At 36.6% G+C, this 13721-nt stretch overlaps 1 non-coding gene across 1 annotated transcript; it reads left to right on the top strand.

Annotated features, from left to right (window-relative positions):
* Window positions 1–8697: 8697 nt before the first annotated feature.
* Window positions 8698–8816, top strand: LOC111737900. The gene has a single exon (XR_002779619.1). It is a non-coding gene; the product is annotated as a 5S ribosomal RNA (ribosomal RNA).
* Window positions 8817–13721: the final 4905 nt, after the last annotated feature.

Below are 13721 nucleotides of genomic sequence, written 5' to 3'. Positions count from 1 at the left end.
ATTTCCTGATCTCCCTCCAAGAGCTTTGTGCCTAGCTCTGTCCCATGATTTGAGAGTGGAAGTGATGCATTTCTCCTCTGGGCCAGCATAACTGCCACGTGAAATCCTTCAACATGCTCGGGCCTGCTATAGCAAACTACAGTTTTCCAGACTGTGGTTGCTCCGTCTATCTTGGTCCCAGTATAAAGATGACAGTGACATTGGACAGAGCCCCAGTCAAGCCACATGCAGAAGAAGTAAACCTTGTTTATTCAAGCCACCGGGATTTGAACCTGTTTCTATCACCACATTACTTAGCCTATCCCAGTGGAAGAAACTGACATTCTAGACCACAGTGTACTACTAACTAACATTCTGACCAAACATTTGAGCCTCTGATTTCTTGTCTATAAAATAAGGCTCTTAAGGTCTTCTTATCTTATAGGTTTGTTGCTAAGATAGAATAAGATAAAGCACTATGCAGATAGAAGTTAGTACTGTATGATGTCCTTCTTTCCGTTGTAATTTCTGGAATTATATCACACAGTTATCAAAAACAGTGATAATTCAGGGTAGTTTTGCAATTATTTAAGGATTATAGACGTGTTTAAGTCCTACGAATGATTTTTATGCTTTCTAACACTGAATACAATGACATGGTACTTTCCTCTAATAAAATAAAACTCTCCTGAGACATGGTAAATCAGATGATGGCATTTAGAAGCTAGAAAATAAGCTCAGAAACTGGTGGGCTATTGTGAACCGTGGATGGCTTCACGAACATTTCACTATTGTCAGAAATAATAGCTTAGTACCAATCAAATCATAGTGAAAATTAGTGTGCTCTGGAGATACCACATTTTTAAAAGATTTAAAAATTTTTAGATTCTATTCAGAGTAACGGTTATCTGAGGGTGCATTTTGCATCTTAACTGCATTAGTGGGCACATCGAGAAGTTGTCCTATTTAGAACTGGGAAATAATTGAGCTTTTCTTTAAAAAATTCTGACCAAGGTGGTTTTTACACTTTGTGATATTGTGGATGATTAAAGAAATTAAAAGTTGCTTTTAAATGGAAACATAGTTAAATTCGATTTAACGAATACTTTTTAAATGGCTACTATGAACTATATCCTTTGCCAGGTACCAGAGATTCAATGTAGATAAAAGTAGACGATCTTTGCCTTCAAGGATATCATAGTTTATATGAGAAAAGGGACATTAAATATTTCATTACAAGTGATACAAATGTGGAAAGGGTTATATTTTGCCTATTATAAGGTCTTGAGTTTCTCTTCTAAGTCACTGTAGAGAAATCTCTATGCAGATCAGAATATGGATTCTTTCTTTTCCTCCAGATTTACTGAGATATAATTGACATATAACACTGTGTAAGTTTAAGGTGCACAATGTAGTGACTTTATTTACGTATATATTACGAGAGGATTGTCATGATAAATTTCATTAACCTACATACTCATTAGCTCACATAGTTACATTCGTGTGTGTATGTGTGTGTGTGTGTGTGTGTGTATGTGCAGTAACTTTTCAAAACTACTCTCCTAAAAACTTTCAAATTGTACAATATAGTTACTTATAGATACCATGTTGTACATTACATCCCAGAACTTACTCATCTTATAACTGGAAATTTGTATCTTTTGACTACCTTCCCCTGTTTCTCTCACTCCCTACCCTCTGTTCCCAGCAGTCACAATCTGCTATGTCTGCTTTTTTATATTCCACATACAGGTGAGATCATACAGTGTTTGTCTTTCCCTGACTTATTTCACTTAGCATAACATCCTCAAGGAGGGCTGGATTTCCTTCATTTTTTTTTATGATTGAATAATATTCTGTTGTATATATACAGCCAGTCACCAACTCACAATGGTTTGACTTAATGAGTTTTTGGCTTTACTATGGTGTAAAAGTGATATACAGTCAGTAAAAACCACACTTCGATTTTTGAAGTTTGATATTTTCCCAGGCGAGCAATATGTGGTACAATACGCTCTCACGATGCTAGGCAGTGGCAGTGGGATAATTTTGTCTAACTGTAGGTTAATATCAGTGTTCGGAGCACATTTAAAGTAGTCTAGGCTAAGATATGAGGTTGAGAAGGTTAGGCGTATCAAACACATTTTCCACTTACAACATTTTCAACTTACAATGAGTTTATTGCAACATAAACCCATTGTAAGTCAAGAAGCATCTGTATACCACACTTCCTTTATCCATTCATCTGTCAATGGACACTTGGGTTGTTTTCACATTTTGGCTATTGTGGATAATGCTGCAATGAACATATGGGTGCAGATATCTCTTCAAAACAGCAATTTCATTTTCTTGGGATATATACCCAGAAGTGGGATTGCTGGATCATAAAGCAGTCTTACTTTCGTAAGTCTTAGTTTTTTGAGTGAATCTCCATTCTGTGTTTTTTTTTTTTTTTTTACAGTGGCTATACCAATTTACAGACAATATGGATCTTGATTCTCCAATTTCAAAACAAAAAGTCCATTCTCCCTGCTCATCTGGTACTTAAAATTTATGAATTCTTATTTGAGTAGCAATATATATATATATGTGTATATATATATAAATATATATAATGAAATATATATAATGAAATATATGTAATGAAATATATATAATGAAATACATATATATACATATATACATATATATATATATATATATATATATCTCTTTTTGAATTGTAGGTTACAAAATACTTCGACATTAGAAATTAAATAAATCCATTATAGATAATCCTGGGATCATTCTACTTATTTTGCCTTTTAAATAATTAAATTATATCCTTGCATAAAATTAAGTAAATAGATAATTATACACATAAACTTTATTAGCTTAGGTTCCTACTCACTTATTTGTGCTTCAATGTAACTGAACCCAAAACAGCCAATGAGACTTACTTTTGTATATGTTTTATATGATTTTTTTCCTATAAAACTAGAGTTAGTGATAAATCTATTTTACTAACGGTGCCTCCTGTGTAATATTACACAGGAAATCCTTTCCGCAATGTGTTTTAAACCAGTGCTGTGTGTTTCTGGCAAATTGGAATGAGAAGTTACTGGGGTTTTACATGTATATTTGGAATATACATTAATTTGTTTGTACATTTTGATTAAGATGTACACTTCAGGTTGAACTACTGTTTTAGAATATGACAGTAGAAAGAATTTTCATTAAATAAATGCTACATTAATTTCTATGGGATATAAAAAATGTGTATAATTTATTATACTTCCTCCTTTTTCCAAGCTGCCAGGAAGCTCCAATTCAAAATTCAAGTGGATGATGTTATTTCTGCCAACCCTAGTGGTTGAAATATTCAAACCACTTTTTAACTTACGGCTGTAATTTCCTACTCTTATTCTAATGAGAATTGTCTTATGAATATGTCTTTTATTGCATATCATCTCTAAACAATTTTATAGTGAGAATAGTTATAAAGAAATAAATGAAATAAAATCACAATGTCCCGAACACTTTATTTTGCCATTCAGTAGTTTTCATGATAGTTAACATCTGCGTGAGCTTTTGAAATATTTAACCCACTGTGTGGTTTAACATCCTGGTACCTCAAGGCATTTTAACATACAGTAAACTTTTAATACCCAATCATTTTGTGAAATAAATAAGGAAAGTCACAGCTGAGCAGCTTAGACAAAGGTAATCCAGAGACAAATTAATTCTTAGAATGGTACTTTCTCTTTCAATGAGAGAAAGAAAAAGTGCCACAGATTTATTAGTAATTGATTTACAATGACCCAGGGTCAGTTCTGTTGAAGAGATACATTTCAGAAGTAGAAAAGATGAAATAAATCCCTTCAATTTTGGATTTCTATCTCAGCTTTTGTAACTCAAAGACAAAACCTCACAAACTGAGTTGCCAGCTGTTTTGTATCTCACCTGTGGCAATCAATAATCCAGGTAAACATTAACTCAGAGGAAATCGGTATCTAGGTATCTTCACTTCTGCAGGTCTGAAGAGGCCAATTTTTTCTAGGGAAGACAGAACCTGTTTTTTATCAGTGCTCTTAATAAAGTAAAAGCAGCCACCTGAACAGCCTGGCACATTCCCAGTGGAAAATCACCTGTACCCTTCTCGTTGTGACAAGACCACTGAAGTGACTCTCTTCCCTCTGAGTTCTCTGAGACCCACAGGTACTGAGGATCACCTTTCAACAATTTTAAAATACAAATTTTCAATTCTGGAGAATATCGTGTAGCATATTTCTTAATTAGATGTTACTAGGGAGGCAATTTACAGGGAGTTAAATGAATTGACTTTTCAATAAAATAAAGCCTCAAAGATGAAAATGAAAACATAAGTGAGTTCATTGGTTCCTTAAAGCATACCCTACATCTCTTTCTTTTGATATTTCTAAAAAACAAAACGACAACTGTAGAGGTTGTCTGTAGTTGCTGCATAAGTACAGTCAGATAGTCGGATAGATACACTAATGTTATTGTCTTAATTCAAATCTTGTTGTTTCTGCCAGAATCCACCATTCATGGTAACAAGCAGCTAGCCACCCTGCTGGTGCCAAGTTTCAGTAGAGAATTAGCTGTCTTTTGAATGTATCAAGAATTTTTCAAAGTAGAATTAGAAACGCCTCATACAAAGTGGATTTGCTGAAATATTTCCTTGATGTTGGTGTTTGAAAGAAAACTCAGCATATTTATACTGAAAAGTTATTACTGTTCTGATTAGTCATTTGTTAGATGATGCAATTTGTATTTTCTTCGCCTCAACTTTTTCTTCTTGTCCCCGCCCCCCCCTCCATAGTTTATGGGTTATCTCAATTTGGCTTAAATTCTGCTATTTAAAGAAGCAAAGGTTTTGCTAAATCAACTTTGCTTCTAGTAATAACAGTTTCCTTTACTAAGGCTCTTCACATTGAATTGAAACTCAAAGAAGTTAGGATTACATAAAACCCAATTTTATCTTGTCATTAAAGAATGAAAGACCTCCTACTTCTTTCAACTCAACCAAAGGTTTTTCTTGGCACTGTTACTCAGCTAAAAGGTGGTAAGTTCAATATTTCTCAGATCTACACCCAACTATCCTCCCTACTCACCCTGCCCTTCAAACTAGAAAATATGTTAGTATGGGTCTCAGATACTGCCTGACTTGTTGCCCTGGGTCTTTCATAGCCAAGGAATGGTGTTGCTATTTCTAATGTAAATAACTGAGACATCTAAAACCAAAAATAAACAAACAAAAAAACTCTAAGGAAATGAAACATGGAGTGTTTTATCCTTGTAGTACTTGCCTCCTTTATATTTCCATAGTGACTCTTAATGGTTCTACGCCTCTTTTTCCCTAAAGGATATAACGAGAATTTCTTTAACAATCATTATCTTCATTTCTCCATTTTTATTAAGGTATAATTTACATATTATAAAATTTACACTTTATAAGAGGGCAGCTCTTATCATCCATTTTTGGAGCATTTCCATTACCCTTCAAATGCAGTCCATTTGTAGTCAACTCCCTATGCTGTGTGAGGCTAAGACGAAAAAGAAGCTATCCCAGAAAGTCAGTGCCATTTTGAGGGGTGTGTAATGAACAGAATGAATGCTTGGACGTGAACTTACAATGAACTGGGAGCATCTGAAGGTACTGAGATGGGGAATTGTTTCTAATTCACAATAAGTAACCATACAGAAGATAGAAGGGGCTGAAACTTCATGGGACGACCAGACGATAATAATAAGAGCAAATATTTACCTAGTGCTAATGCTGGATCAAGTACTATTTTAACCACTCAATGTAGGTTTACTTACATGATGCCCACAATTATCTTGTGATATAGTACCACGACCGACTATCCCTATTTTACAGATAAAGAGACCGAGACCCAGACAAAGTGAATAAGAGGATGAGGATTGGACTCGGATTCAAACTCAGAAAGTCTTACTCTAAAATCCACATGACCACTGTCTACAGTTCTTATCAGTGTCACCTGGGTTACGAAACCTGACAGGGTGAAAGACAAACATTGTAGAAGTTGGAGCCAACTGATTAGCAACCGTGAAGGTTCTGGGACCCAGAATAAGCAGACCAGGAAAGAGGCTTGTGCAGTGCTAAGGCTATTTCACCCCACCTATACTACACAAGCAAAGTACTGGGGTACAGTCGACGGTTTTGGTGAGCGTGAGAGGGAAGCAGTAACTAGGTAGGAACTAGGCAGGCACACGCACCACTGTTTTGTCCCTTGGAATGAGTCTTCTTTGGCAGGGGCCATGCTCTCCATTTCTGCAAACAAAGCAGTATCCGCTAATGACTCTGTGTCCATGTTAGCTTGATATTTTTCTATTCTCCTCTTTCCTTGATCTGCTCAATTAATAATTTTCTTTTCTTAGGCTCCCCCTCCCTACCCAGCCCACCCTGTACTCTTTTTCCAGATGTGTGACAACCACTTCCTGGTCTCTAAACATCTTTCAGACTAATTTGTTTAATGGCTATGTGTTCTCTTTTTTGCTGATACTGGAAGATTTTAGAATTCTAAGGAGACTGCTATGGAAGCTGTTCCATGGTAACTCGAGTTCCAGCTTTGTGAATATATGTCCTGGCAGCTTTATGAACTCAAGTACTTCCTGGAGTCCAGGGCCAAAATGGGAAATGCAGCTGGCGCAGATGTTCGGAACTTAGAGTTGCCTTCTTGGTTTTAAAAGCCGAGAGATTCAGATCATTTAAGGGTCTCCGTACAGCTAAGCCAGATGAAGAGATGGGAGCAGCACCAATGAATGCATTTCCATACACTCACTGCCCTGGCTTGTTAGGATTATTTTGGCAACAGTTTGTGAAGTGGCAGCATATTTGATACTTACTAAGTAAAAGAGGAAGAGGAAAAGATGTAATATTACGGACAACAAATGTACGTTAAAACTGTCTTACTGGAATGATGTGTAGATTTGGAAGATCTAGTCGAGGTAAATAGATTTACTCATAATAAATTATCTAAAAACATCATAACATAAAAGTGTGTTTTCCAGGAATAGACGGTAAAGAATATCCATTCCAGTGATGTTTCTTTCCAACGAGGTAAGTACCCAGGTAACTAACTTTTTCAGTCAAACCACATCATCGTAAAATGGTGTTGCGTTTCTGAGCAAAAATTAGACTTTTACCCATTTAAACTATATAATTATTTTTCCAGCATATTACTTAATTTTAGCCCTTATTTTCTAAGACAGAAAATGCATTTTCTTAAAAACAAAGGTTATAGAAGGAAAATCCCAGATTTTTTATTAGCTTTTTTAACCATAGTTACAATGTTCACCAAATTTTTGCTTGAATACTTGTACCATATCATGTAATATGAACAATTTTCTCAATCATCAATTTAAAATTGTGGCCATATAGAAATAATGCTTTAAAAAAAATATATAACATGATCATGAAAATAGTCAAATAAAGTAATATTTATTATCTTCATTGTAGTGGTTCTGATTTCCTTGTAGCTATGTGACTGTAAGCAAGTTATATACCTTTCAGATCCTTGATTGCTTCATTTGTAAAATTAATTTGGTTATATTAGGGAACTTCTAGATCAACGTTGTAAGTAGCAGAAACCAACTCAGGTTAATTTAAACAGAAAAACAATGCACTGGAGGGTACAGATTAAAGGTAGTTCACAAATATTTAAGGATGGCCAGACCCAGTCTTGGAAGTCAAGGAGGCAGAGACAACCTTGATAATGGGGCTGGGGAGCTGGCCCTTTGAAGATAGCATCCCACCCTCTAGACGTGGGCTGGACTACCTTGCACTGCTAAACCAATCAGAGCCTACTGATGAAATGCTATTATCGCCACCTCTGGAAACAGTGTAGCTATGACAGCTGCCATCACACTTGTCTGCAAGGATCTTGAACAGCCTCTGCTTCCTCGCGTCCCTGGGCTAGCTCAGGCATATCTGGTTGATAGGACCAAGGTGTCAGAACTATGCTTGAGTGGCAGGGGGAGGGGGGCGAGCACAACACAAAGATCTTGTGTTACTTCCTTGGAAAGGTAAGACATGCCTCATATATAAGAAGAGGGCTCCAGTATCACACAGCTACAAACATGCTGCTAAAAGAAACATTTCAAATTCTAGCATCTTCTAGAATCTTCTAGCATCTTCTAGCATCTTCATTGTCATTTGGGGATGGTGTTTCTGAAAAAGTTCTGATAATTGCCTGTTGTCCTGTTGTATTTTTAATAATATTTCATTTCTTTCTTGTTTATATATCCTGGTTTATAAGAAAAATTATAAAGTCAACCTATTTACAGTGAATGACATCATTTCACTACGAGGAGGTGACATTTATAATTTGTTATCATATTTATATAGAATTTCATTTATTTCAAACTGAGTTTATCTATGGCAGCTGCTATTATCCTGACAATCATCCCTTGGGGTAGCCAGAACAGGCATTATCAGTTATTTTTTATAAGTATGGAATTGTTATTTGACAAGGGTATGCTGATGTTAATCTCTGAGTGATAGAGAGAGCAGAGACCCTGCACCTTTTGACTGCTCCAGCCAATGTATCAAACGTGCCATGTTCATGTTTGTTAAAGTAGAATCTCACCTTTAATTCATGAGAGTAGCCTGAGGAAGGCAGAGTGAAGATGACTGAAAATATAGAAGGATGAGATTTCAGCTGTCACATTCTGTGCTCTAAACCAGAGCCTCTTGTCTATGGCCATGCCACCCTGAACAAACCCGATCCTGTCTGATCTCAGAAGCTAAGCAGGGTCGGGCCTGGTTAGTACTTGGATGGGAGACCACCTAGGAAGACCAGGTGCTGTAGGCATAAAAAATAAAAAAAATAAAAAATAAGGGATTGTAAACTGCCAAGATCCTTGCAATCTGTGAGGTCAACCAAGCGTTGCCTCATCTAAAAAATAAATAAATAAAATAAACCAGAGCTTCTTAGCTTGAGATGTGTCCCTCCATTCTTGGGTGTGCTAAATGGTTGCTTCTTTAGTTCTCCAGGCTGGTTGAGGACTGCAGGCTTAGTCTCAGGTGGACAAACTACCCATCCTTTTCCCTATTTTGTTATAGGTTTAATGTCATTCTCATTTACGTCCTGATTTATAAGATAAATGATAAAGTCAAGCTACTTACAATGGATGACATCCTTTCACATATGAGGAGTTGATATTTATAATTCATTACCGTATTTATACAGAATTTTATCTCAAACTGATGAGTAGAGATAGTCTAATGCACTTGAAAGATATTTTTCAGTGGTGTATTCATTCAACACCTACTTATCAAGGGCCCTGATGTTCTTGATGTAGTGCCAGATGCAACAAATAAAAGGTGAAAAGACTCAGCTCCTGCCTCTGGCTAGTTTGTTGTCCACTGGGTGAGGCAGGCAAGCAACAGGTAAACTCTGATCAGATAAAGACTCTCACAGGGGCAGGTGCAGAAGCTGAGGGGTACTTAGAAGGGGCTCTATCCAGGTTCAGTTGCAGGGGGTACATGGGAGACTTCTCCCCAAATAATGGAGGGAATCTTCCAGGCAATGGGACAAGTGAAAGGAGATTGGGTCCTATGCAGAATGAGCAGCTATGTGAAGAAGGCCCGGAGACCTTGGAGGCCTCCTTCCATTTAGGGCATGCAGACACCTGGATATAGCTGAAGAGCAGGTTCAAGGTGGATATAGCTCAGAGACCAGGCAAGAAAGTGCCAGGTCATATATGGCCTTGTAGATCATGAAGTGTCTTCCTTTATGGCTATAGACATAATCTCTAACCTTATAGTAATATGTAAAAAAAAAAAAAAAAAAAATAGAATTTTTCTGTTCTGTTTTCAGTAATATTGATGACTGGTCTGAAAGTTGACTCAAGTAGTTCCAATGAAGATAAAGTCAATAGCTAACACCTTTTAAGCATTGGCTCTGTGGTAACCATTGTGCTAAGTACTTATAGCTACTCAATAATTTAATTCCCCCAACAACAATATGAGATAACTATTATCCTCATATTGCAAATGAGAAAATTGAGACATAGAAATCTTGCCATTGGTCATGTATAGCTGGAACTTGAGCTTTTGTAGTCTACATTCCAAATCTTTGCTCCTAGAGATAATACTACACTCTAGTTACAAAATGCCATTTAAGACATTTTCATAATTAGAATATGTTTGCATTATGAATTCATGTGAATAATGTTATTTTGAGTTATTTGGAATTGCATGCAGTAGAGAAACATTACACATGCTTCAGAGTCATCAGGCTTACTATTATTATAATAAAGTCACCTAATAATAGAGCATATGTCCTCTCCTCCTAAAAAGATTATTTCCCTTATGGCATGTAACCACACTGGGCTTTAGTTTTTTATCTACATACAATCTAAAGATAATAATCTTGTTGTTAAATGAGATGATTTGGGGGCAAATGACATATAGATGACCTGGAATATAACATGTGAAAAGGAATCTGACACTACAAAGTAAGGCCTTTGCAATAATCTCATAATGGAAGTTGATGAGACTTGTACTGGGATTTATTTGTAAAACAATGGAGAAGAGGTTGCTTCCTCAGCAGGTGTATCATTTAGCCTCAAGTTTATTTAATCATCTTTTATTGATTCTTTTTATTTAATAAACTTGCTTTGAGCTACTTTGTGACTGTCACCATCCTGGGTCCTGGAGACACAATAGTGAACATCAAATCGTCCCTCTCCTCAGAGGTCTTTCAGTTTCTTGGAAGAGTCAGACAGACATAGACAGAAATTTTAATGCAATATGCCAAACATACCACCACTGCAATGTATAGAGTTTGATGAAAGCCCCAATTAAGTGAATGTAGTGTAATCTAAATCTTCAAAGGAAAAAAAATCACAGTAAATGGTCTGCTTCTAGATTTTGGCAGGATGTGTACTAGCGAACTTTAGTTTAAGCAGAATAGAATTGGTTACTAGAAGAGCAAGATTTTAACCTTTCTCCTCTGCTAATACAATCTATTAACCAGACAAGTTGATGGAACTGTCTCTATTTGTTATTTCCCCCAACTCTGGCCACATCTTCAGGTCTATTTCCATAACATCTAAGAGCATGATCAAGTTCAGTCTGGAACTGCAGAGGGCCCTGTGCACCTTCCACGAGCTGCCTTTCCATGGATCATCATCCCAGGGCTATGGCTGTTTATGAACTCCCAAAGACATTTGGGCCATTGAAGAATGTGCAAAGTCCAATACAAATGCTGCCGAGTTTCTCAGAATCATCCTTGAAAAAAAGGATTGCCAAACACATGTCGGAATGAGTTTTTTTTTTTTTTTTTTTAATTAAAACTAGCATTTTCCCATCCAAATATTCTTCCAGAGAGTTTATAGCCCAATGCAGGTTCTTAAGATAGCACATGTGTTTGGTTTACTATCAAAAACACCATTTTAGAAACATGTGCAAAGAATTAGAAAGGAGATTATAATACTATCTCATCCTGAGGATTGTGCAGGTACTAGCTTTCTATAGCATTTCCAATGGTGATGTTTTGGTCATAAAAGTGCACAGGTACCTTTAAGTGGCTCTTTGATATTGAGAAGAGATATTTTGAGTAAGTTCCCATTTCACTATTTCCACTCAGTAGCTCATTGTTTCTTAAGTTCCAATTGCTCCTTGACACCTTGAGTTCTTCAGGAAGTTTCTTTGTGGTCCTCCAAAAAAAACCAAGTGTACTAGTCCCTATACTTGATTCATGCCTGGGATTTCAAATTGCTAGCCCATTTTCCCACTCTTTCAGGTCCGAGTCTCATCCCAGCTCCATCAGGAAGCTTCCCCTGAGACTTTTGGCTTTATTATGACCTCCCTATTAATGGGCTACATTATGGGGTAGAGTAAGCTCTGTGGTCTTCGTCCATCAGGATTGGTGAAGCTGGGCTATGAGAACCAAAAGACTTCAAATCCCAAACAAGAAACGTTTGCTTTGTTTCAATGCTGCCCTGCAGGTGGACTAGAAACTTGGCTCTCCTTCGCTTCACTCTGGAACTTTGATTGACAATGAAGCCACTAGCTGGAACCTTGCCAGTTGCAGGGACAGAGGGAAAGAAAGCTCTGGAGAGTCTTGCATTAGCATTTATTTGCTTTATCCAAGAGGGGCCACAAGTTACTGTGCTTGTAACTGATTGGCAAGTACCAGACACATGGTCCCTCCGAACCACAAGGGAGCCAGGAAATGCAACTCTACCATGTGCCTGGAGGTTGAGAGCCATAAATATTCCATGATCTGCACTAATGACAACCACAAAGCCTTTTGGACTGGGTTTTGATTTAGGGCTTTGGCACTTTCTAATGATACATCTTAGGCTAAGCAAGTGGCTCAGCTGTGTCCTTTGTAGAAAGCCAGAATCCTTTATTCTCCAGTGATTTCTGGTAAACAATCATTGACTATAGAACTCATCTCACAGATTTCATCTGTTGTTACCCTTTGGTCATAGATGGTAGCATGAGATATTTTTATTTCCCCTTTAAGAATAGAAGCTTGCTCTCTTGAATTGAACTCTTGTAGCATTAAAGAAGCATTAGAAATTAACTAAGTTGTCAACAGAACTGGCAAATGAAATTTGACTCTATGATCTTTCTTTATTAAGTGAACAAAGAAAAATTAGAAGGAGCATAGATTGAATTTTCAGGGATGTCAATAAGAAACTCATCTTTTTGTCTTAGAAAAAATCGTCTCTCAAGTATCTCATAAACTGTCCCTTACAGTTCATTTTTTTGAAAGAGTATTTCATTTAGTTCATTCTTTACAATGAAATAACTATTTATGAATCAATGAATGGTGTTGGGTACTATGGATTTGGTAATCATGTTCTAATTTCTGCCTTGTCATTTTTAATTGACACTTTAGTTGCATCTGTTGCTAAAGAACAGATTTATGCACTGTTTGTTGTCAGATCGATGAGCATTACAAGCAATCTGGGTAAAGAGTTACAAAACCCCTCGTTATTCTTCCTTAGGTATAAAATAGTTGGCTTCAAGTCAGAGTGGGGTAAATTATTCATTTTAACGCTGTTGATTTAGGCCCACCTGAAGAGATGGCCCTGCCAACCTACCATAAAACTGGCATGATTAAAGATTTCTCCCATCCCGAATCTATCTGCAGTTATTCAGGCTTTTGTGTGACACAAGCTCAATAATTTTGTATGCATCAATAAACAGTCTGGGTCATAAATAGCTGTCATTAATTGAAGCCACTTTCACACTTAGTTTATAATTTCTCATCTCCATAATTCAGACAATGTGTATTCTTTAAGTAGATGTGAAATTTATTGCACTTCATGGCACCATTTAATATTGAGTTTTAATTTCAATATATTATAATGCTCTCTAGACTAACACTTGTCTAACCATCTTTAAGCAGCATAGTAAAATATTTTCAACTGCAAGTGAGATTAGTTCTCTCTGATATTAGTGTATTTTGGATCATGTCCAATTAACTGAGATGACTTTGACTGAGATGATTTTGATCTGGTTATTTATTGGTGTGTTGACCCAATTTGGACAAGTAGGCAAAAGTGATATCCTGTTTTTTTTTTCCCCATCAGAATTGAATTATTGATCCCAGAAGAAAGGGACAACCATGGTGCTGTAGAAAACTAGGAATTGTGAGAAGTTATGGGATCAGCTTAGTTTTCTCATGAACCCCTATGTGCGCTTTATAAGCAATTTACAAGTATATTTAGTTTCCCAACTCCTCAGGCCATTATGT

The sequence above is a fragment of the Pteropus vampyrus genome, unplaced genomic scaffold (assembly GCF_000151845.1).
Source record: "Pteropus vampyrus isolate Shadow unplaced genomic scaffold, Pvam_2.0 Scaffold32, whole genome shotgun sequence".
In the NCBI taxonomy this organism is placed as follows: domain Eukaryota; kingdom Metazoa; phylum Chordata; class Mammalia; order Chiroptera; family Pteropodidae; genus Pteropus; species Pteropus vampyrus.
The sequence above is the reverse complement of the archived record's forward strand: the minus strand, read 5'-3'. Positions and strand labels throughout refer to the sequence as shown.